This window comes from Mastigoproctus giganteus, chromosome 11 (assembly GCF_048544385.1).
Source record: "Mastigoproctus giganteus isolate SK-2022 chromosome 11, ASM4854438v1, whole genome shotgun sequence".
Taxonomy (NCBI): Eukaryota; Metazoa; Arthropoda; class Arachnida; order Uropygi; family Thelyphonidae; genus Mastigoproctus; species Mastigoproctus giganteus.
In genome coordinates this window covers 137,006,151-137,029,447 of record NC_143585.1, presented here as the reverse complement: position 1 = coordinate 137,029,447, position 23,297 = coordinate 137,006,151, and the positions used below count along the sequence as shown (strand labels likewise).

Below are 23,297 nucleotides of genomic sequence, written 5' to 3'. Positions count from 1 at the left end.
CAAGAAGCAGCGATTTCCTGGACAGTTGCTTCCCAGTACCCATCCATGCCTTGAAGAAGCAGACCACAACAAAATCATACAATTTAAAAAAAAAAAAAAAAAAATCCAACTTTCATGTCGTCGGTTGCATACTGATTGTCCCGAAAAGTGGCAGCCAATGGGATGCCATCAATGGTGGAAATCCAAAGGGGTCCATCGATGCAAATAAAAGATTAAATAAATAAATAATACTTTGTCCTGAGAGAAGAATCTCACTTGGGCCCACAGGTTTCCCGAGCCTCTAGGAGCTCATGTCTCCTGAGAGAAGTGTAAAGATTTCTTTCGCGTCCATAAGTTTTTGTTAGTATTAGTATTAGCAATGGCCACACGGTGCAAGGAAGCCTATGGCTTATGCTGCCCCAGGCAAAATAAATAAATAATAATAATAAAATAAATAACAATAATAATAAAATAATAGGACAAGAATTTTGTTCTTGTTCAGTAGCACTTTAAATAATTTTGATATCATATACTTGGATTTCAGGAAAGCTTTCATACTGTTGCGCATGGAAGACTGCTGTACAAATTGGAGCAGAATGGTATTAAGGGTAAGTTGCTAAAATGGATAAAAGTGTGGTTGCGTGGGAGAAGACAGAGACTGGTAATCAATGGATGCTGCTCTTCTTGGACTAATGTTATTAGTGGAGTCCCCTAGGGTTCAGTATTGGGCCCACTGTTGTTTTGTATATTTATCAATTATATCGATAAAGGTATATCAGGCTTAATGTCCAATTTTGCAGATGATGCAAAGGTTGGCAGGATTGTTAATGACAGTGTGCTATTGCAACAGGATCTAGAAAATTTGGGCAGATGGGCTGAGAAGTGGCAACTGAAGTTTAACATTCACAAATGCAAAGTACTACATATGGGTAGAAGTAACCCCAGAGGAACGTACCAACTGCGTAGTACTACACTGGGAGTGGTAGAAAATGAAAAAGACCTGGGAGTAATTGTGCAGTCAGATATAAAGTTTTCTGAGCAATGCAGACAGGCTGCCAGAGCAGGGCATGGGGTATTGTCAATGATATTCAGGAATTTTACTAGTAGGGAAAAGGAGGTGATTATCTCTTTGTATAAGGAAATGATCAGGCCACGTTTTGAGTACTGCGTACAGGTCTGGAGGCCTCATTTTAGGAAATGATGTAGAGTTGCTTGAGCGTGTACAGAGAAGGGCAACAAGATTGGTGAGGGGAATGAAGGGATCCTCTTACCAAGAGAGGCTTAAGTTCTGCAAATTGCAGCGGCTGAAGACTAGGCACCTGTGAGGTTATCTGATTGAGGTGTATAAGGCCTTGAATGGGTTGAGCACACAGAATTCTGATGGGATTCTTCCGCTTGCTCAGATTACGAGCCTGATGGGGCATAAATTCAAATTGAAGAAAGACATTCGTAGAATAGATGTGCGGAAGTTTGCCTTTAGCTAGCGGGTGGTTAATCGCTGGAATAAACTTTCTGTTGTTGTGGAAGTTGATAACTTAAATAAATTCAAGGAGGGAACTGGACAGCCTTTTAGAGTGAATGGATGTATGAAATTGTTTGGTTTTTTTTTTATTTTTGGCTGATGCTACATACTTCCTTGCATCACATGCGTCCATTGATACTACTAGTAGTACTTATGTTAGGTACCGTGAAGTGAAGCTGCATGAGGTCCAGATAAAAGTAATGGTGGTCGATAAAGTGAGACCAATAATCCTCCAGTTCCCCTGAAAGGCAACTATCAGTGTCAGAGAGCTCCAGTTGATGTAGCTTGTGATTCAGGGATCCTTGGCCAGACAGGAGGTAAAAACCATATCTGTTTAGATTGTGCCAAGTTTTCGCTTTTGGACATTGATCAGGGAGGATCGTGAACATTACAAAAGAAGCACAGAAACTTTCATTTTTCTCTAAATCTCTGCGTTTAGGCAATATTTGATTTCAAATTTGGATTCAACTCATCAAAATCCCCATATGTACCATATTTCGGAAGACAGAAACTAAAAGCTTAAAATATGTTGTTCAATATGATCAATTAGAAAAAAAAGTACTTGGTTATATCTTCACATTTACGAAGCCCGTGCAACTTAACATCGCTGGACTGTATTCATCAGTGTGCAAAAAAAAAAAAAGAAAAAAAAAAAAACGCATCATTAATCGCCGTGAGTCGACACAGTTTTTTTTTTTTTTTATGTCAGCAACAGAAAATCAAAGGCACCGTCTTTAAGGAATATTGCTGTATCATGTGAGATCCGCCGTGTCCCTTCGTTTTATTTAAAGATAATTAATCAGAGCTCACCGTCTTCGAGAAGTCTTTAATGAAAGCACTGAGTAACATTAGCGGTACGCTAAATTTGTAAATAAATTTAAAACAGTACCTGAGTCACAATAAAAATTTAAGTTGAACACTCAACATAGTTTAAAAGGCTATTAATTTTAAAATTAAAAGAGCGAGTTAAAATAAAATATGCGTTAAGTTGCACTAAGCATATTTAAAAACACAAAATTGAAGGGAAATCAAAGATTTATACGACGAAACAGAAAATATATCGTAAATTAAATCTCAGATCAATAATCTAATTAATAAATATGCTCGGGTATGTTAGTTATTTGTGGATAATGTATTAATGAGTAGCGAGAATGATTTTCTCTCCTGCTGGAAATTTTAAGTCACTGGGGCCATTATAGTGGAGTTATGGCGTGCCGCGATATCTTATGGTATGGCCTAGGACCTTTCATGCGTAACTCATGAACGCTTAATATTTTGGTGCTCCGTAGGATGTGCATTTAATTGGTACACAGATCCACGCTTGTTTCAACAGGATAATGCCCCATACATTTCATCCTTGGCAACTTTTTCCGAAGACAACCTCACCCCAGCGGTTCTACCGTTGATAGAATTGCTGCTGCAAACTGTGATTAAAACGCTGCTGGAATCACGAGTAGAAAAGATTCCTCCAGATATGCGCGAATCATTGTGGAAATCATCTATTCCAGCATGAGGACCTCAGTAAACGACTTTTCATTCTTTGGCTTGTCAACCTGCACTATTATAAACAAGTTGTAATCAGTTATAACGAAGAAAATCGATACGAAAGTCAGTTGGAAACAATTTTGCCTTTTATTGTGCGGAGATAATTTTATCCGATTTCTAAGAATCTTGAAAAGGAATCGAAGAAACAGAAAGATGCATCGAGAAGGAGATATTCAATTTTTAATGACTCGAATATTCTTTTCACAGTCGCTGTACACGTAAAAACTGATCTCGGTCTATTGAGTGTAGCCAAGCGAGACTTCCCAAGGTCGGTTAATTCTTCATTACAAATCTCCCTGTAACAAAACCTTTTCATTCCTGGTATAAGTTACCATTTTGCGTGCCCGAGCACAAAGGTAGGTAATTTCTGAAGTAGTTCAGGGTAGCAATTGAAGTGGCACATACGCTGCAGCAAAATATATATATCCATCCCACCCTATATAATGCATCACGTGACAAGTTGTTCAGGCGACTCTTTCTCCCACACACACTCTGAGAATAGTACCTTGTTTCAGAGGGAAGGTCGTTTGCTGTGCAGTTCGTACCAAGATGCACGCACACACGAGTTTGTTAAACGGAGAATAGGCGGAACAGTAAATCGAAGAGTACTGGTTATTTCCGGACATGACGTGCATGAGACTGTTAATCTGTCCCCTACAGATGGTATAACCTCAACATATATTGAATTTATCCACTTCTCTCTGTACACCTTCGATCTCGTTTTAATTTCAGTATTGAACTCTACTGTACGTTTATTAAAACCGTTATTAAATGCATGTTGACGATATTGGTCACGAGTCTTGCATCAATAATTAGACTCGTTTTAAGCATTTGCCAATATTGGCTATTATGGTAATGATTATTGTAATATAATAATATTACAATTGAACAGATAATAGTTATTAGTTATTATTCAATAATTCCACGGATGTAGTCTGAGATTACTGCTGGAAATCAGTCTCTCGTTTTCTTTTAATAATACCTGAAACCTCAGTTTTATTGAAGTCAACTCCGAAGTCCAAGGAAATCCATCACAGATGTTCTTCAGGCCTCTCCCCTCCCCCACCGCCGAATTATTTCAAACTATGTGAAGCCCAGAAAATTTTAAACAGCGAACGCGAACGGCACGTGCTTTCTGTTCTGCAGCGTTAGTGCAGCACTATTTTGGTATATGATCCCTCCAGTGCACTCAGCTTTCTGTGTCTTCAGAAAGTTCGAATCACGAGAGCTTGCTTTATTGTTACTGCGACCCGGCTTTGGTGTCGTCATTTAATACTCGCCTCTGTTAAACGATACGGTCCAGATGGTGCCAGATGTTCACCCCCTTTTACAGTAGGTTTGCCTTTCCTGCCTCTGTCGTTCCGGTCTGCTCCACACTGTCCCTGGTGAGATCTGCTTCAGGGGAAAAGCGATAACTTAAAACCAAAACTTTTTGTTATCAGATCTGTTACTTCGTTGGCTGATAAAACTTAGATAAGATGATTATAAGATTACTGAACGATTGTCAGGCTATGAAACCTACTTCAAATTTTATTATTTTTGGATACTTGAGTAAGTTTCTTCGTTAATTTACATCATCTAGTCTTTCCATTGAGTATCTCATATGCGAATAGCAGAGAATGAGGATGATATTATTTTAACTGGAGTATTATTTATTTTTAAACCATTTATTATTTTAAATACAATAATTTCAATGCTTATGGCCTTCAAAGTACTCTTCAGCCGCGTCTCTGCAGCGCTCCATTCGTGATTTCCAGGATCAAAACAGCAGCGGAAGTCCTCGGAAGAGACCGCCTTTGATTGCTGCATTGTCTTCTTCTGAATGTCTGCTAAGTCCTCAGATCGTTTTCCTTTTAGATGGATTTTAATTTTCGGGAACAGAAAAAAGTCGTCGCAAGGCGCCATGTCTGGTGAATAAGACTGGTTCTCCAATGCTGTGATCTTGTTTTCGTTAAAAACTCTCTCACTGCGACTGAGGAATGACCCAGCGCATCGTCATGATGAAAAACCGTTTGTCCGGCCGAATATATTTCGAATTTTTTCACAAAGTCTCCCTAGAATCTTAATGTAACGTGTCTGATTTGGCCTGACGAATTCATGGTGAACAACACCACGGCAATCAAAGAAAATGACAAGCATGGATCCTCGATCGACACAGCCTAGCTTTCTTTAAATGGGAAGAAGGGGGAGTTTGCCACTGCAGGCTTTGACGCTTGGTTTGTGGATCATACTGAAAGACCCAGAATTCACCTCCTATTATCACTGAATCCAAAAATTGAATAACGATTCTTTGTTATGCCGTAGGGTTAAAACACTGATTCACTTAAAGACGCACAGTTCAATCAAAACTTAACCGATTTCAACGAAACAAAAGCTGATCTGTACAGGATAAAACAAGCTACAGCACCATATGAAAGCTGTCAACATGTGTAATAGTAAGGCGTTGGTAAGCAACGATTCTCGTTTCACTTTAGCCTCTTTGTATAAACAGTAAGAATTTAGTTAAGCCCTGAAAGTTTGTAACAAAACTGTGGACATACCACATAATTCAAACTTAATCTTGAAAGGCTCAAAAATCCAGAAAGGCACAAAGACTGCTCGACCATAGATCAGTAATAAAAACAAATAATCTTTATTGGAAACTCTCTCTTGAACCACAATCTCTTGAATATCAGGATGTGGAAATAATATTTTTTAAATTTTCCCAATGCTATTTCCAAAAATTTTGAAAAGTTTATTCAAGAATAGCACACCTCGTTCTGAGTTTCTTAAGTTTTAAATTACTGACAAAGCTGACCATTCCTTGTGATGGAATATTTGACCGTGTTAGGTGAGATGTTCAGTTAAACGATTCTGCAGTTTCTCGAATTGGTTGAGGTCAGGCGTCGTGGATACCAGATATAGTTTTATGAGAAATTTACTGTCAACTTCACGGGAGTCCAAAGTGGCGAATTGCACTCCATAATCAAAGCATGCAATCAAATATAAATATGCTGTTTTATGGAAATTATAAAATGTTATGCTTGTGAGAGGATTTAACTTTAAGTCAGTTTTTGTAACTATTTGTCCAATAACAGTGAGTATTTATTTAGCAATAGGTAATCATTCATAGAATGGAAAGAAGTATAGATTTTTATATCATTTTAGGTTAATATTTTTATTTCACAGCTTTATTTCGATTACTGTGTCATTTTGATAGATTGAGAATAATAATGGCCCGAATTCTCAAATCCTTGAGAATCATTCTTGGGGCCATTATACTTCTCGTTCACATTTTATAAAGGTAGGACTTTGGCCCAATACTTTAATGATAATATTGTTTTATTATAAATTTTCTTAATCAGCTTAATGAAGTCCTTCTACTCCTGTAATTTTTCTTATAAAATATTATGCTTGGCAGACTCAAAAGCTTTAGAAATATCTAGATATATATAACATCTTATTGAAAGCCATTTTCCAAATCTATTTTGAGATCAAAATCAAATTTTAAGCGATTTAAGAATGGACCTACCGTGTGTGTAAAACCATGGTGGTTTAGGAGGTGATTATCCCCTTGTACAAGGCTATGGTTAGGCCGCATTTTGAGGACTGCATACAGGTCTGGATGCCTCATTTTAGGAGGGATGTGGATCTGCTTGAACGTGTGCACAGAAGGCCAACGAGATTAGTGAGGGGAACAAAAGGGTGCTCTTACCAAGAAAGGCTTTAGTTCTGCAAATCGCAGCGTCTGGAGACTAGGCATTAGGCATGCGGAGATCTGATTGAGTTGTTTAAGACTTTGAATGGATTGAGCAAGCTCGATGCTGATGGTGTTCTTCCTCTTGCTGCTCAGACTGCACACGAGGGGGCACAAATTGAAATTGAGGAAAGACGGTTGCAGAATACATGTGCGGCAGTGTGACTTTAGCCAGCGGTTGGTTGATTGCTGGAACAGGCTTCCATTTTCGCTAAACTATTACCTGCGCAGGTAGGACCATAATTATCTGGTTCTGATTTGTCTCCTTTTTTTAAATTAGTTTGAGAAAACTGTTAAATAAACTAAGTGGTATTGTATCTTTTTTTTGTTTGTTTTAAATGAATGATTAATAAGATTTAAGGGCTGATTAGCCACATCTACAAAGGAGTGCTTCCAAAAACAATTGGAATCAAATCGGACACATGATCGTAGCGCAAAGCTGCTTTTTAGAAAATTAATTTCAATCTTTCGCAATCAATATCCTACTTAGAAACAGAATCAGTTTTCCTCAAGTAAAATGCATGTTGCAAATTACTTCCGATATTTGATTTGGAATATAGATTCTTATAATAATTTAAGAAATCCTTTAAAGAAGGACTATTATTTGAATTTACATTTTTGTCTTGGTTAGTAGTAGAATTCTAGTATAACCAAAATCAATTTAGATTTTTCTGAGTTAAAGCTTACATAGTTCGCGCAGTTCTTTATCAATAGATTTTTTGGATTTTTTAACAAAAATCCCAGTTATATTACGTCAAAATAATGATTTTAATAACGATCAAAATAATTTTTCTTGAATTCATGGCTGAACTTTGATTTTTCTGTGAATTCATTTGTCATCTAGAATTGTCTTGACTATCTCGGGTGGAGTTTCAAGCAAATATTTCGGGATTGGATTGGTCATGAAAGGAGCTATTAACACAAGCATTGAAAATAATTTTTCTGCTTGTACTTCATCAAAGATTCTAATACAGTGTGATATAATGAAGGTAAAATAAACCAACAACATGAAAGCTAGTTGAAAAGTCACTGATAAATTCGGGCATATGTGTCACCGATGAAAACAGAAACAAGAGTATAGTGCCAGAAGGAACTAAGATACTTTGTAAGTGTTGAAAACTCTGATACCTGCTGTAGCAGTTTCTCTTTCTGTCAACTGAGAGTTCACAAAATAAAACAAGTTCATCTCTGATTCACTGATTAATTTCCTTCGACAGTGTACCCATATTTATTTGGTTGGTGACACTCCAAGAGTATTCGTTAATTGTAACCAAGAATTATAACTGTAAGAGCCAGTAAGCAAAAGTTCAGTCTAAAATGGAAGGAAAATTTGATTTAGGAACCTTCGAATAACTCTTGTCCTATTGTCAACGTGTATAGATATATATTCTTTAGTATGTTAAGTAATGGATCATTTTTTTAATACTCTAAGACGTCGAGAACTCCCTGAGTTCTAATCGCACTCACTCTCTCTCTCCACTTGAAGAAGAATGTGTATTGCGGCATTTTTGGCACGAGCGTTAGCGTGACACATCAGCTCTTCCTCCCTCTCTTTTTTGCAGGTCAAAGAACTGTATACGATGACTGTATTCCACGTTGAAGCTGTTGTTTGCAGAGAGTTAATAGTAAAGATACGGCCTTTGATTATAGTGACATTGGGGATCCAAGATTATACGCTGCTAACTTTAATTAGACAGTAAGAAAGGGCCAGAAATTGTTTCTTAATTGGCTCATTAATTCGGTCAGCGGAGAAAAGTACATTAATATTAGGTGACGCTCCTTTTATAGTAAATGATGCAAGAATACTAAACAGACTCGGTTAAAATTCTGGTTTTAACGTTTCCATGTTCATTGTGTGTGGGACCTTGTAATTCTTGAAATAAAAATTAAAAAGAAATGGACATTTTGTCTTAGCTTTAGAAATATCAAGGGAAATTTGCCATATGAATTGCTTGTCAGAATGTAGTGACAGTCACGAAATGGAGCACATCGATGGAATCCCTTTAAATACGAAAGTGCAAGTGGATGATCTTTAATCAGCATTGTAGATTGGCTAATCGAAATTGATTTCACTGATGACAACTAATTGTAAAAAAATGATAATTCACGCGCACATGCACGAATCACGACACACTTTGTTTTGCACTGATGGCAGGCAGAAAATGTCACGAGAACCTCACGAAGCGATGGACCCTGCTTTCCTTGTTAAGACAACCCAAACATTTTGACGTGGTATCATGGTATGGGGAATGTTTTGTTGGCACGGACTGGGTCTGTTGAAAGGTCGAATGTCATCCAGAGAGTACCTGAATTTTATATAAGATCTTCTGCACCCTCAACGTTACACTTTTATCCCGAAGGTGATGGGCACTTTATGGATGACAATGCATCGTGTGAGAATCCTACCGTCTTCCCTGGCCCCACATTCACTAGATCTCAATGCTATGGCGGATGTGCGGAATATGCTGTAGAGAGCTATTCGGCAACGAAGTCTCTTCCTTCAACTTCTTTCAGCTACGCAATATTTGCTGGCAGAATGGTTACAATTAGACCAAAGCAGTAAAGCACCTTATAGAATCCATGCTGCGCCGCACACTTGCTGTGAATTCTGTATTCACAGAATTCACAGCAATGTTTCGTACAGGAGGCTATCGAGTAGCCTAGGCGGATGATGCAAACTGTTTCTAAGCTAGTAGAGAAATTGTGGAGGTGTTTGGAAAAGAATAGTATAGGTATGAGTTCCGAAGGTCGCGCTGGAAACGCGATATAGAAAACGGTGTTCATTCCATACAAGTACAACGGTCAACCAGTTTAGTGCATAGGGGTCCAGGATGTCATCTTTATAATTTTGTGGTCAGTTCCTCTCCTCACTCGATATGCCATCCAAAGAGATTCTTATCCAAACATGAACACTTCCCTCTCACTGATACGTGGCCCTTTCAATAACTCGTTTGGGAATTCCATCTCCTTGGCTCCTTCCAGATGAATATAAGTCTGGAATAATTCTGTAGATCAAATCGAGACTCATTTGGAACCAACACACAACTAATTGTCTTGGAGACATTGTGCCCGCACCCTCCGTCAGAGAGAGAAAAAAAAGAGAACAGATATCATCAGTTGCCTTGCATAGAGAGCGCTTTCGTGTAATCTCCTTCTTATGATACAGGAGATAGAGATGTTTCTGTGGTAGACATGAGGTCCGAACTCAGTCGAAATTACAGCAACTGTGTCCTGGTGTCAATAATTGATCTCTTGCGGTTAGCACAGTGGTTATAGTCGCGGTACTGCCACAGTGTGTGCGTTGAGGGTCAAACGGTACCAGGGGTTTCTCCCATCACTGCAGTCCTGCCACACTGCAAAAGCCTGAATTCGAATCCCGTCTCCAATTTTTGTAATTTTTTTTCACATCTTGGCTTATTTAATGGACCTTTGGCGCAGGTCGCATGGTTTTAAATGTCTCGAAATCTAGGGTTTTCATTCAACAAACAGGCAAACCGACAAAAAAATACACGTTATTATACTGACTCCTCACAGCCATAGTCGCTTTGGTGTTTAACATTCCACCACCTGATTGCAGCAGTGGAAGATATTTACCTCCAAGTCGCTGATACGCCTAAAACCCAGCAACAACAACAACATATTTATCTCCATTCAAGTTTGTTGCCCTAGGCTTACTTCCACCAGATATTCTGATACTAGACCGTCGCTCCTGGAACCTTCTCCAAAGCCTGTGGACATTCCCACGATCAGCATTGAGCCATCTGACTACAGCTACTTGGAATTGACCAACTTTCATCCCTTCGGAAGGGACTTTTCGGCTGAAAGATTCAATGACTTGATTCCTTTCAGACATTAACACACTAATCCCGACGTGATTAGTTGGTTCGCTTAAAGAGGGTTAAGATTTCAGATCGTTTTCCTTCCCGTTCGCTTATAAAATGCTGTTCCAAGTGGCCGTGGAGTCAAATCACTAATTTGCATTCATTCTTTTTTCATTTGCATTCAGATTTTTCAGTCGTAAATTATGAATATATATATACATACCGTTATTGAGATTAATATATGTGGAAAATAATTTTACTGAGTAGGTGCTTTGCTTAAGCTTTGTAAAAGAATGTATTTCTTGCTTTACACGGGAATGAATCAAAGCATTTCCAGACACGTGCTAGTAAAAGAGAAGAGACGCGAAAATGCCATTCACTGCATCTTCCTGTGTAATATAATATTAGAGGCTTCATATTTTCTTAATAACCGGCTCGGGAGAAGAGTCAACGCCCATTATCTTTCATCGCAGGAAATGCGGCGAAAATAAATTTTAAATGACAAATGGCTTTCACGCAATGCGCAGTAAATTTGTAGCACAATAGATTTGTACCACAGACATGTACAGCAAAGTAACCTAACAAAGTGGTGGAATAAAAATATAAACGAAAAGAACCCTTAACTCATTTTAACAATAACGACTGGACCTTAAAATGCTTTTAGTTGGTTGGACTCTGCTGACGCCTGAATGATTGCATAATGCTTTGTGTCACGCAGCTTTAATGCACGGTTACGTGTCGAGTTCAACAGGAAAGCAGCGGCACGCAACCAAATATAATTATCTTAATCTCTTCTCACTGGATATTTATCCAGTTGCCTGGAATGCCAGGTTAATCAACACAGTCTGTGTATTTGTGGTCAAATGACCTTTCTTTTCGTCCTTATAATGCCAGTGAACTTCCTTCACCTTGTCATACGATACCGAGCTGTGTATAAATACGTTTCGTTGCGTTTTGGTGGATAAAGCCGTTTCGTGGAGCGATTCACAACCGATACGATGAAGTTTATTCTCAGAACACTTCTGGATTTCGAACTCGGAATTCGGCATTGCTGCCCACAGACAGATGGGACCACAATGCCAGCGGAGATAATTTTAATTGCGCATAGTTGATCAAATACAATGAAAGGTGTCCATTTAATTTTGTTTTCCACCTTGTCTTCATTCTCATCGTATTTCCTAAAGGATTTAAAGTTTTAATGGCCGCGTTTGCGCATTCAGCACGAGAATTGCTTATTTCAATAACGAGATAAATAATAAAAATATAAACTATCAAACTATTCCTTTAAAAAGCAGATACACAGCTTGTTGTAGAACCAATAGAAAACATTTGAATGGTATTGTATTCAGGTCTCAGTCTACTTTGCCTTCTGAGAAGCACTTCAGCCTACGTCTAGCGCAGTGATTTCCAATATATCTTCAGGGATCGCTTTTCCTCTTATTATGATGGTTGTGAGTACACCATGAAATGATCGAAGCGAAATCATTTTGTCATATATGGATATAAGATAAATGCCCGGGGTAGGATCAGGCCTTCCAGCCACCCATATGTTCATTAATGTCGCGACGTCACTCCCTTTAGCTTAAATCTTTCACGGAACCCCGCAATTAACAGCATTCTTTCTGTGCACTTAATTGTTTGCAAAAGATTGTTGAAGAATTCCCAACATTATTCGTGGAACCCTCCCCCCCCCAAAACAGTGTTTCTCAACCTTTAATAGCCGTGGAGCACCACAAAGTATTCTAATTTTGGCGGAGCACTAGAACAAATACATATATAAGATCTCGCTCATATTTTGGCTTGAACGAGCGTTTTGAATAAATTAATGCTATTCACAAAAAAAAGAGGAACAAATATTTAATAAATAAATATAGATCCATTTTCCTTTCTTGTCATTTTTTAATTCCATTTTATTTTAAATATTTCAATAAAATATTCTTTATCACTCCGTCATATGTCTTAATACCATCTTATTTAGCATTTATTCGCTACAATATGAATAAATATGCTTGTTTTCTTTAATTTAATTCTGGAGAAATTCTCTTAGATTGGAGAAGCGCCAGTGTAACGCTAATACAGAAAGGCTGTTCTAAGAGTGAAGTGGATAACTATAGACCAGATAGTCTAACTTCAGTGGTAGGGAAAATCTTAGAGCCAATGATTAAGAGTGCAATCCAGTGATATTTAGATAGAAATGGTGTCCTGATGGACACACAACATGGTTTTGTTAAAGGAAAATCATGTTTAAGTATCCTAGTAAGCTATTTTGACATACTATTCTAACAATTACTCATCAGCTCGATGTTGGTGACATGTAGGGAAAATTTCGACATAGTTTATTTATATTTTAGCAAAGCATTTGATTCAGTTCGTCATGAGAAGTTACTGTATAAGCTGGAACATGTTGAAAACAGATCAATGATTCGGTTCCTGTTTCTTCAAGGGAAACATCCAAAACAATCCACGAAATGGTCGCTGTTTATGGAGAAGATTGCCTAGGTTATAGTGTTGTTATATATTTGCATAAACAATTAAAATGTGGAAGAACCTCACACGATGAAGAAATCCCAGGACGTCCAGCAACTGCTGTAACAGAAGAGTGTTGCAAAAATTCATGCATTAATCTTGGCAGATCGCCAATTAGTGTCAAAGATCTAGTTACAGAGCTCAAATTAGTGTAGGGTCTGTGGCGAACATCGTCCATCAACAGTTGCATTTGGAAGTGTCTTCTTGATGGGTTCCCAGACTTCTGACCGCTTACCAGAAGAAAGAAAGGGCACAACGTGCACATGAAATGTCGTCGATGTGCCAGGAAAAACTGAAATATTGCTGCATCCTACTTATTTCACCGACCTTGCACCCTCGGATTTTTTCCTCTTTCCTGCTCCGAGGTCCTTTCTTGCGGAAAACAATTGGCTGCTGATGATGAGATGATTTCTGCTCCGAGTCTTGGTTTGAAGGACAGGCAGAGGACTTCTACAAAATTTTCTTGCGGAAGTGTATTGAGATGTATCAAAAATGTGGCATTTTGTCTGGTAACTATGTTGAAAAAGTGTAATACATGGTGTTTCTTTCAACCTTTTATCACAACTACTTCTGGGTGAATACAAATCTTTTTGAACCCCCTTCGTTGGTAAAAATGAAGCTTCAATATATATCTGAAGGCAAACCAAAGGATTAAAATTAATATGAGGTAGCATTCATTGTTTGAGCTCTTCGGTTTTAACCGATATAAAATTCAACATTCCGTCTAGAATTATCCTGAATTCAACCATGTTCATTATAACATTCTACCATGTTCATTAGCAGAATATGAAATAAAGAGTCATCTTAATTGATTATTAATTTGCTAGATCAGCATAAACGTAATTCATTTTCCACTTGTCCGATGTACTCATCTCACTTAAAGAATATTTATTTAAGCCTAGTATAATTCAGTTATGCATAATTTATAATGGTGTACCTGAACTTGTATGTCTATAATCACTGTTTTTAAGTGTACTTAATTCATGTTTAACGTTGTTTACAATTATTTTAACTTTTAGTATTGGAAAAATAGATTATAAATATTTATATTATGGTTATTTTTAATATTCATAACGTAATATCGCTAATTTTTTCCCCAAACCACCTTTTCGTCTTCTCTCCTCCTCCTTCATTTATTCTTTCTGTTTTTATTTTTTGGAACCTCCCTCTTTTGAATTTCATTGTATCTCTAAGCCGGCTTAAACCTGTAACGTACAGAAATTAAACTGAAATTCAACATTGCCTTAAAAAAGGCAAAGTTGAATTTCAACTTTGCCTTAAATCCAGCGCGAATAATAACAAAATGTGGAATTAATAACGAAACGAAAAGTGAACAGCGTAAAAATAATGTACACATCAGTCATCTGTGAATAAGGACATTTTAGCGAGAGAAATCGCACATTTTTATAAAAGGGAGAACTCATGTAATTCACCATTGCCTTTCACACGCCGGTCTTTGAACGATGAACATTTGTTTGACTTTGAAAATTCGGTCTGAATTTTAGGTGAAACGAGATCAACAGGTAGCCCGTGTTCACGGCCTCTGAGTACTGAAATAACTGCGGTGTAGCCTTTCAAGGGGGGGCCCCACCTCCCCGTGCACATCTCAAGGTTCAGCGCGTCGGTCAAGGAAGTCACGTAACGCAGTAGGCATGCACGTGTCCGATGGAATAGACATGCACAGGCGGGATAATCGCCTCTAGCTCACTATTCGTGTCCGGCTCTTCACTCTCTCCCACGCCAAAAACCACGGCATCCAGCAGGTGAGGTAGCCGTTCATACTCACGTGAATATCCCCGGGATGTTTGCCGTCGGAAGGCAACCCTCTTTCCTGGCCACCCCTCTGCACTGATTATGCTGAGTCGTGATGTCAGATCACAATCTCGGTAGACTGGTTTCGCCACACTCGTATCAACCTTGTGGCGGAAGGTGGGGGGAGTAAAAGAGGGCCGGAATAAGTCATGGATCACCTTTTAATTATTGTTCGGTAACATCAGGTAAGGAACTGGCGACCAAGCGCGGATAATGTTAGCCTCAGACCACGTGATGGTATGTTTACTTCTTTATAGACTCGGGAAGTCGAAGTCTTCCTGTTAATGGCTGCGTACGATGAACGCTTGTCATTAGCGACGTGCACATCTGAACGGGACCGTGGATTATCCGGTTTTTGGACGAGGTAACATAGATGGGGTCGCGCATCGCGAGCACTCCAAGTGCATCTTGAAGCGCTCGTATCTCTCGAACCACCAGAAATATAATATACCAGGTCCATTGTTCAGTTCCAGAAAACAAATCCCTGCAGCAATAATAATAATCGTAAACTTCTTTTAGATTCTCAGTTTACATTTTAACCCTGATTATCTTTTTTATACAGTAGATTTAGACCAACTTTGCAACAGACCAAACAGAAAGAAAGAAGGGTTAATGAACTTGTAAATAATCACTTCTTGACTATGCTTTTTTCAAATCTGAGCGTTACCTTCCTTGACTATTTTCAGCCGATATGACAATAATAATGTCAGACATAACCTGCTGGAAAAGCATGTGTTATTATTAATTTAAATTTATTGCCAAAAGCATATCGTTCTGATGAGGGTTATATATAGTATAAGGTCCCACAATGGTAATTTTTAGTACCAACAAGCACTATTTATTCTAATTAGATTTTTAAAAATGTTTAAGTAAACGCAAAAGGCAGAGTAATTATTCATCCCTTTATGGCAGGTGGACTATCAGACATTTCTTCCTCTCCTTGTCTGACTGTCACTAGGTTGGAGATTAGTCTCCTTAGGCTGAATTTAGAACCTGACCAGTGAGTTAGATCAAGTTTGTTCCCTGAATTTTTTAAGGACACGGTATATCAGAATCTATTTTGAGTGGTTATAGATATCAAGGACGTTGGTTGGAATGGTCAAACTTTTTAAGCTGGTTCACCCGTTCATTTTGCAGCTTAATGAGATGACTTGATTCTTACATGATCAAAAAAATAGGTTTTAAAATCGTAAAAGGAGGAAGAGATCGTGCCTGTTAGCCATTATTGTCCAATTTTGGCTTAAAAAGCCAAAATTCTCGGGGAATTCAGATATATAAATAGACATGGAAGGAAGTATTACACAGCTATTTGTTTTTACGATTTTTACGGATTCATATGCAAGTTTTAAAAATATTTGATTTGATTTTTGAATTACTTCTCTGTAATATTGGGCAACTAAGCCAAAATAAGAACAAATTATAATTATTTAATTTGAAGTTTTATAACTTTTTTTAATAATTATATTTATAATTTTTAAAAGCATTTATATACAAAGTTTTCACTTTACGGAATCTTGAAAATTTCGAAAAACTCTTCTATTAGGGCCCACACAGTGTTTAAACCCACTCGTGAAAAGGTTAATCCGACCAATTGTGGATGGAGACCATAATCCTGATGAATACTCTCTAGGACTGGCAGATTTATCATACAATAGATCTTAACCATATTGTTATTATCGCAAAAGTCTCTAAAGCAGTGCTTCTTGGTTAATGACAGTAATCAGAGAATGTTACTGCAAGAGATCTACAAAAATTAAACAAATGAGCCGAGAAGTGGTACTTGAATTTTAACATTGAAAAAATGTTAACATTCAAGTTGGCAATGGTTAGTCCATATTTCGACTACTGCATATAGGTCCAGAAGCCTCATAGGAAGAATATGGATCTGTTGAAACGGGTTCAGAGACCAACTAGGTGGTATCCTCCAATTGTATCTCCCCTTGACCTCAAGATTACTGAGAAGAACAAAACGGTGCTCTTACCAAGAAAGACTTCAGTTCTGCAAATTGCAGTTGGAGGCTAGACACTTGCGAGGTGATCTGATTGAGGTGTTTAAGGATTAGAATGGACTGAGTAAATTCACTGATGGATTCCCTCTTGCTCACACTACGCACGTGAGGGGACATGAATTCAAATTGAGGAAGGATGGTTTCAGGACAGATTGTGCAGAAATTTATCTTCAGCCAGAGGGTAGTTGATTACTGCAACAAACTTGTGGTGGTAGAGGCGGGTAGTTTGAATAAATTCAAAGAAGAGCTAGATAAACTGTTAGAGAAGATTAACAGGTGATATGGGAAGTGTTTTTTTTTTTTATGGTTGATGCTGTATAACCTTGCTTTCTTGTATCATCTGCTACTAATACTAATATTTTCTTCTTGAGAATACCAATATGCCACTGTTCTTAATAAGACTGCATACTACATGTATATCTGTGAGCTCGGCGATCCAAATGTATATTTATATCTAGTTTTATGAATCTAGATAATTCTTTTCCCTCTGCTGTAATTCAGTGCTGGTCGCGATATAAACGATTTTGCATAGCCTAAAGTTTGATTTTCTTACAAGAAAAGCAAAAGTAATTATATCGATCGAAGCAATGGTTGTCTTGTTCAATTTTCCTCCACTGCCGCTTAATACTATGACCCGATACAAAAACTCTAAGAGTTTTGCAAGTAGCATACGATTCCAGATTAGACAGTAACTGGGAATTTTCCCAGTGATAAAGGCGAATAATGTGGATACCCTGTTTCCTGTGCCACTGAACAGCGCAAGTTGAAGAGCTAGTTCAGTTAGATGAGCCATTTGAATATTGTGGACCATTTTACTTTGGCAGGGGAAGGTTAATTTCTCTTCTTTTCTTTATTAACTTTCTAGTTTCTACCAGGGACTGCTTTTCTCGTTTATCGTGAACTAAATCTATGGAAGTTACGAATAATAAGAACTAACGAGGAACCTATCACATTTCCCTTTCATCCTGTGATGTGGCACACTTTTAATCAGGGGTCGCTTCGTGATACAGCGCTTATTTCTAGAAGTGTGTGGGAAGGAAATGGAGAGAAAGGGGTTAGAGGCAGTCTGGACACTGTCATTGCCGCTCTGGTTCATGTGGCACTTTTCCTGGTAACCTAAAAAGACATTTTCGTATCGGAGATTAAGCACCGTCCTCATTTCCGGTGTCAAAGCAACGAATTGACGGAGGCTTAAATTACCGGAGATAAGGTTCTTGATTTTGTTTGCGTTCTGTGAAACACAATAATGGAAATATAACCGCTTTCTTCTTTCCAATTCAAGATCCTTTCTGCTGTCACGATGATGTGTGCGTGAAGTCCTTTGAAGCAGCCAACATTCTGATTATCTTTGTTTCATTTTTTTATCCTTTCACGTGTTATATTTCTGATTTGACTGGGCGTAATTTTGGGAAGGGGAGGAAAAATAATGCTGATTCAGAGATAGTTTTGTCAAGTTTTGCGTAGTTTTCGGAGAAGCAAATATTTGCCCAGTATCCATTTAATGCAAGTCAAAAAATGATGTCTCTGAATCTCCTTATTAATATACCATGGTTCTGATGTTTCTAGACGGAAATCACCCGATCCTTATCGAATTTTGGTTCTGTTCATTTATTCAGAGAGCCTTCAGAAAATAAATCGGATAAGGAAAAGATATCTTTGGTTTGCACATGTGAAAAGTAAACAGCTTAAAATTTCTTTTAAAATCTTCCTTTTTGTAATACTTATTCGCTTTATATATCCACTTGCAATCCTCTTTCCTTGTATACATAAATCCTGACGAAACTGAGTACTTTGAGTTATTTTAAATCGTATTTTCTGCATATGGTTTTAAATTCTGTGCTTGTTCAACTTTGTAGTCGTATAGAGATGCCAAAAATTTACTTTTTTCTTTTAAGTTAGGATTCTTCTTGTTGAGTTCTTTCTGGAAGTGACGAATTTTTGCACGCTGCTATCTGTATTGAGCTTATCTGAAATAACTTTTGCATTTATTTAATGCTTATTTTTATTTATTGTGCTCTAATTTGATTATTGCAAAATGAACTTTACAATCTGTATCTTCGTGCGATTTTTTTCTTAACTTATTGAAGTTTATGACTCTTCCGCCATCTGTACAAGACATAAATTATGTATTAAACTCAATTTATTGCCTCCCGTGGTTAGGTGACAAATGAAAGCGGCGGCTTCTTTGAGCTCTTAAAAGATGTCCTTCCGTGCTAGAGACTAATCAAAACTCTTTGAGAGAATTTGAAAATTGAAACTCTGAGAGAACAAAATCTGTGACTTGGCTTCAAACGAATCTAAAAAGACATTTAACTACGACTCTTTAATGCAAAAGTATAATAATGCAAATGTGCCTGCAGAGAATGATCAGTTCCTTCCTCATGAATTAATCAACATTCAAGTGTCCAGTTGACATGCAAAAGAAACGGAAAGGACATACGCCATTGGCGTAGCAAACTGGTGCAAAGCACCGGGCCACCAGCCAAAGGATTTCCCCAAACGCCCCTGACACCCTTGTACTGGACCGATAAAATCAACGGTAGGTGACTCCAAAACCAAGTTTTGGACTGAAACCCCAGTGCAAATTTCGTGTAGAGACTACATCTCACTGTGAGTCCCTGGAGAAACTGGGAAAACCTGTAAGTGTTTCCAGGAATATGGAAAGCTGCACGTTATGCATTTTCATGGAAGGGCTGCATCCCAAGAAGGTACACCGAATCTAGATTGTGGGTCAATGGAAATCATGTCTTGTCGAGCGAAGAATGACATCTCTTGTGTCAGGACCATTAGAAGCCATGATCTGTGGTGCAGAATTCCTCATTCCATTATTCAATGGAATAATGAATTCTCCGTACTACATTGATGTTTTGGACAATTGTTTGCGCGTCCCCCACATTGTGACAGCTTTATAGGGAACGGTCCTTGCACCCTTCAATACATTGTTCCATGTTACACAGCAAGGATTGCAAATTCGTGGATTGAAGAGAATAATATTGGAACATTGCTTTGGCCACTACAGAATTTCGATGTCAATCCAAATGAATGTCTTTGGAATGAATTTGAACTAAGAATTTGGTCAAGACAAAGACGATCTTTGTCTTAGCTGCGGCTTATAGCTTGGACAATTCTAAAAAGAACGATACCTGCTACAATCGTTAGATTTATGAATAATTATCTTAAACTTTTATGGACTAAAGGTGAAAATAATGAATAGGTTTTCGTCAAAATGTTCTGCCCCAGTCTCATACGATAACTTCTTTGGCACATTTTAAAATCATGTTGCAGAAGAAATAAGATGTGAATAATTTTATTTCGTCTTTCCTTCTGCGCACTGATGTTCTCCTCCCCCAAGCTTTCCTGTCCTGCCCAGATGGAGACTTGGCTTGAAGTTGCTTCATTTCAATGATTATGAATTCTCTGACGATGTTAAGGAAGGAAAAAAAACAAGTGTAGTGTGTGTTAACACGCAAGTTCATTTTAATTCTTTAAAAAACTATTCGATTTTTGATTCGATTTTTTCTTGAAAAAATATACGAAGTTATTAGAGCGTATTTTAGCATTCTATGAGATATATTTTAACTCCTTTTTAGAGCTTAGCTTTTGCATAAACGTAGTTTTTTTTTAATGCATGTAATTCTCTCTTTCTAATCGTATATCCAGCTGTTTACTTTGCGTCGATGCAGAAGTGATTTATGCCAGGCTGGTAAACTGTTTCAAGTAGTATGAGTTGGGAGTAAATTTATAATGACTTTATCAGTTCTGTGACCATGAAAAAAAGAAAAAAAAAATGGAACTGATATAGTTTTACGTTCTGTTTGACCGAGCTTTACTCCAGACGGGTTGTGACCGCGACACTATGGACTTCCGGGAATTATCCTTTACGTCCGGTTTATCAGTCTATTCCAGGAAGTCGATTAAAAAAAGAAAACTTCTAAATATACGAAACAAACACGTAATTTTATAGACCTGGGTATGTTCATTCTATATTAAAATTGCAAATTGTTTTCATCTGTGGAAGATAGAGTTATTTACTACTGTTAAACAGAAAAATGAAAGAATTGTTTAGAAACTAGATCTATTTCCATGCTGTGAATGCGACAAGAGATGTTTCTGCCTTTTATTTATCTTGACCTTTCTTATTTTTTAATTATTTATGCTGTAATTGGTTTTTAAGAAACATTGATTTCGAGTACTGCGATATTTCTGTAGGGAATTCCAACTTCTCTCTCTGTGTGGACAGCACTGTGGCAAATTGATTGTGTTAAGGTCCTCAAAGTACCTTGTAAAGCAGGATTTCCGCATATGTATATACAAAACTATGCCATTATACCTTACGAACAATAGAAATCCTATTTTTCTGCTGGAGTGGGATGAAAACTTGTCTTGCCTGAGTTATTTCAAATGTGTAGCTTCCGACTTCCCATTTCCATGGGCCGAATAGGGTTAAGGATTTCGCATGAAGAAGATACGAAAATTCCTCCTTTATTTCTTTTTCTAATGAAGGACAAGAAGACTCCTTCCCCTCTCCAAACAAATGTTCTTATTTGGTTCGAAATAAGAATGAAGTATATTCCAAACTGCCTTACAGCAAAATCTCCAAATCCTTTCCGATTAGCCTCTGCAAAGGCTATTTTCATTTATGGTTGCTGGTCCATTGCACTCGCATTTGGATAATTCATTTCCGTAATACAGTTGGTTTTATTCTTTGTTATTCGAATAAATTACTGTTTTATAATACAAAGAAAAGTGTTTTTGAGTGTCTAGAAATCAAGATTCGTTCTAAATTATTTTTAAAGGAATATGCTTTTCTAGATGTGAATTTCAGAAAGAAAAATAGTTAAAAACCAAGTAGCAGTTTAAATCTTATGAACAGTACCCCGAATTAGTTCAACTTATGGTAATTTCATTTTGATAATAAATGATTTGAAAAGTCGACTGTAGTAAAAGATATTTGAGAATGCGTGTTATAAATGTTAAACGTTATTACTATAATTACATAATTAGTGTACTTCTACAAACACATATGCAGAGCAATCATTTTGCTTTTAGAGAAGTATGTCCAGATTCTGTGATCGAATTACTGTGATACCTGTGGTCCAAGTTGATGGGAGAATGCCGTTGAAGGTTGTCTGCAAAGGTAAAAAAATAAGGTTGCAGGGGTTCAACGGTTAGTTTATTTTATCAATAAATTTCCGCCCTCGTGGGTGGAAATTTAAGGGTCCTCAAAGTACCTTAGGTTGATATAATCACTGACCTCCCCGCACCGGGGATGAAAAAGACCTTAGTTTCTGATGCACCTCTACATGGACAAAAGCAACGACAGCATTAAATTTCCTTTCCGATGACATGCTGTTTTATTTATATCGCTTCGTCCAATATTTCTGATCAATCAATCATAGAGTAAACAGGCATTGCATTAATAATTCAATTACTATCGCTGTGTTTATAATGTCCTGATTTACGATGCTAGTTTGTCATTTACGCGAATGCATCAGTTAATTTCTTAATTAAAAATTCTCATCAAATTCTGGTTGATATCATAAACTCGATCTCTGTTTGAGACATTTCGAAAGATGTCTGATTTATTTTTATAGATGCAAAATTCACTGACAATATCGTGAAAAAACAAATATCCAAGGACAGTTTGATAAGTAATAGATTAAACGAATTACGTATTTTAAGACATATGAATGAGCACACTAAAGAAAATACCATAATGTTTATTATGGTAGAGTTTGCATTATACATGAAAATCTTTTTCTGTCGATTCGGATAGAGAAGATTTATGAAATACCAGAAGCTCAATTTATGAAATACCAGAAGCTTTGGACTCAATGAAAGCTCGTACGTTTCACAATGGAATGAAACTTCCACCTCGTGGTATGTGAAGGCTCGTTACTACACTCTACCACGATCCTTTTCCATGTTTTTATATCTTTATGGTAGTTTTGATGGTCCTACATGCCACCCTAGATGCTCTATGAAGGTCAACTGACTAGTCTCGCCAGGTTCCGACAACAGGAAAGTGCCGGAAAAGAAACATGCTTCTGACAGATGAACTTTCGCAAGAAGCTTAGTACATTTGTGAACTTTAGGCATGATGAGAGGATTTTATGGCCAGAATAAAGTAGACGTGATTTTATAGCGAAACAATCAATGGGTTTTGCATATCGAATTTCCATGTTGGAATTATTTCATGAAATTTAAGAAAGACATTTAAAAATCGGTGAACTGCACGAGACAATATGAAGCGTTTGAATCTTGTAGGAGTCGACAGTGTTCAAACATCCAAGGAGGCGATATTATACTTTTGAAGATTTCAGCGAATGTATAACTTCTTTAGCAGC

General features: G+C 37.4%; 1 protein-coding gene across 1 annotated transcript in view; it reads left to right on the top strand.

Moving 5' to 3' along the window:
- The window catches only part of LOC150078459 (neuroglian-like), a 442,449-nt gene that overhangs the window by 42,813 nt on the left and 376,339 nt on the right, over nucleotides 1-23,297 (top strand). The gene's annotated exons all lie outside the window — the stretch shown is intronic.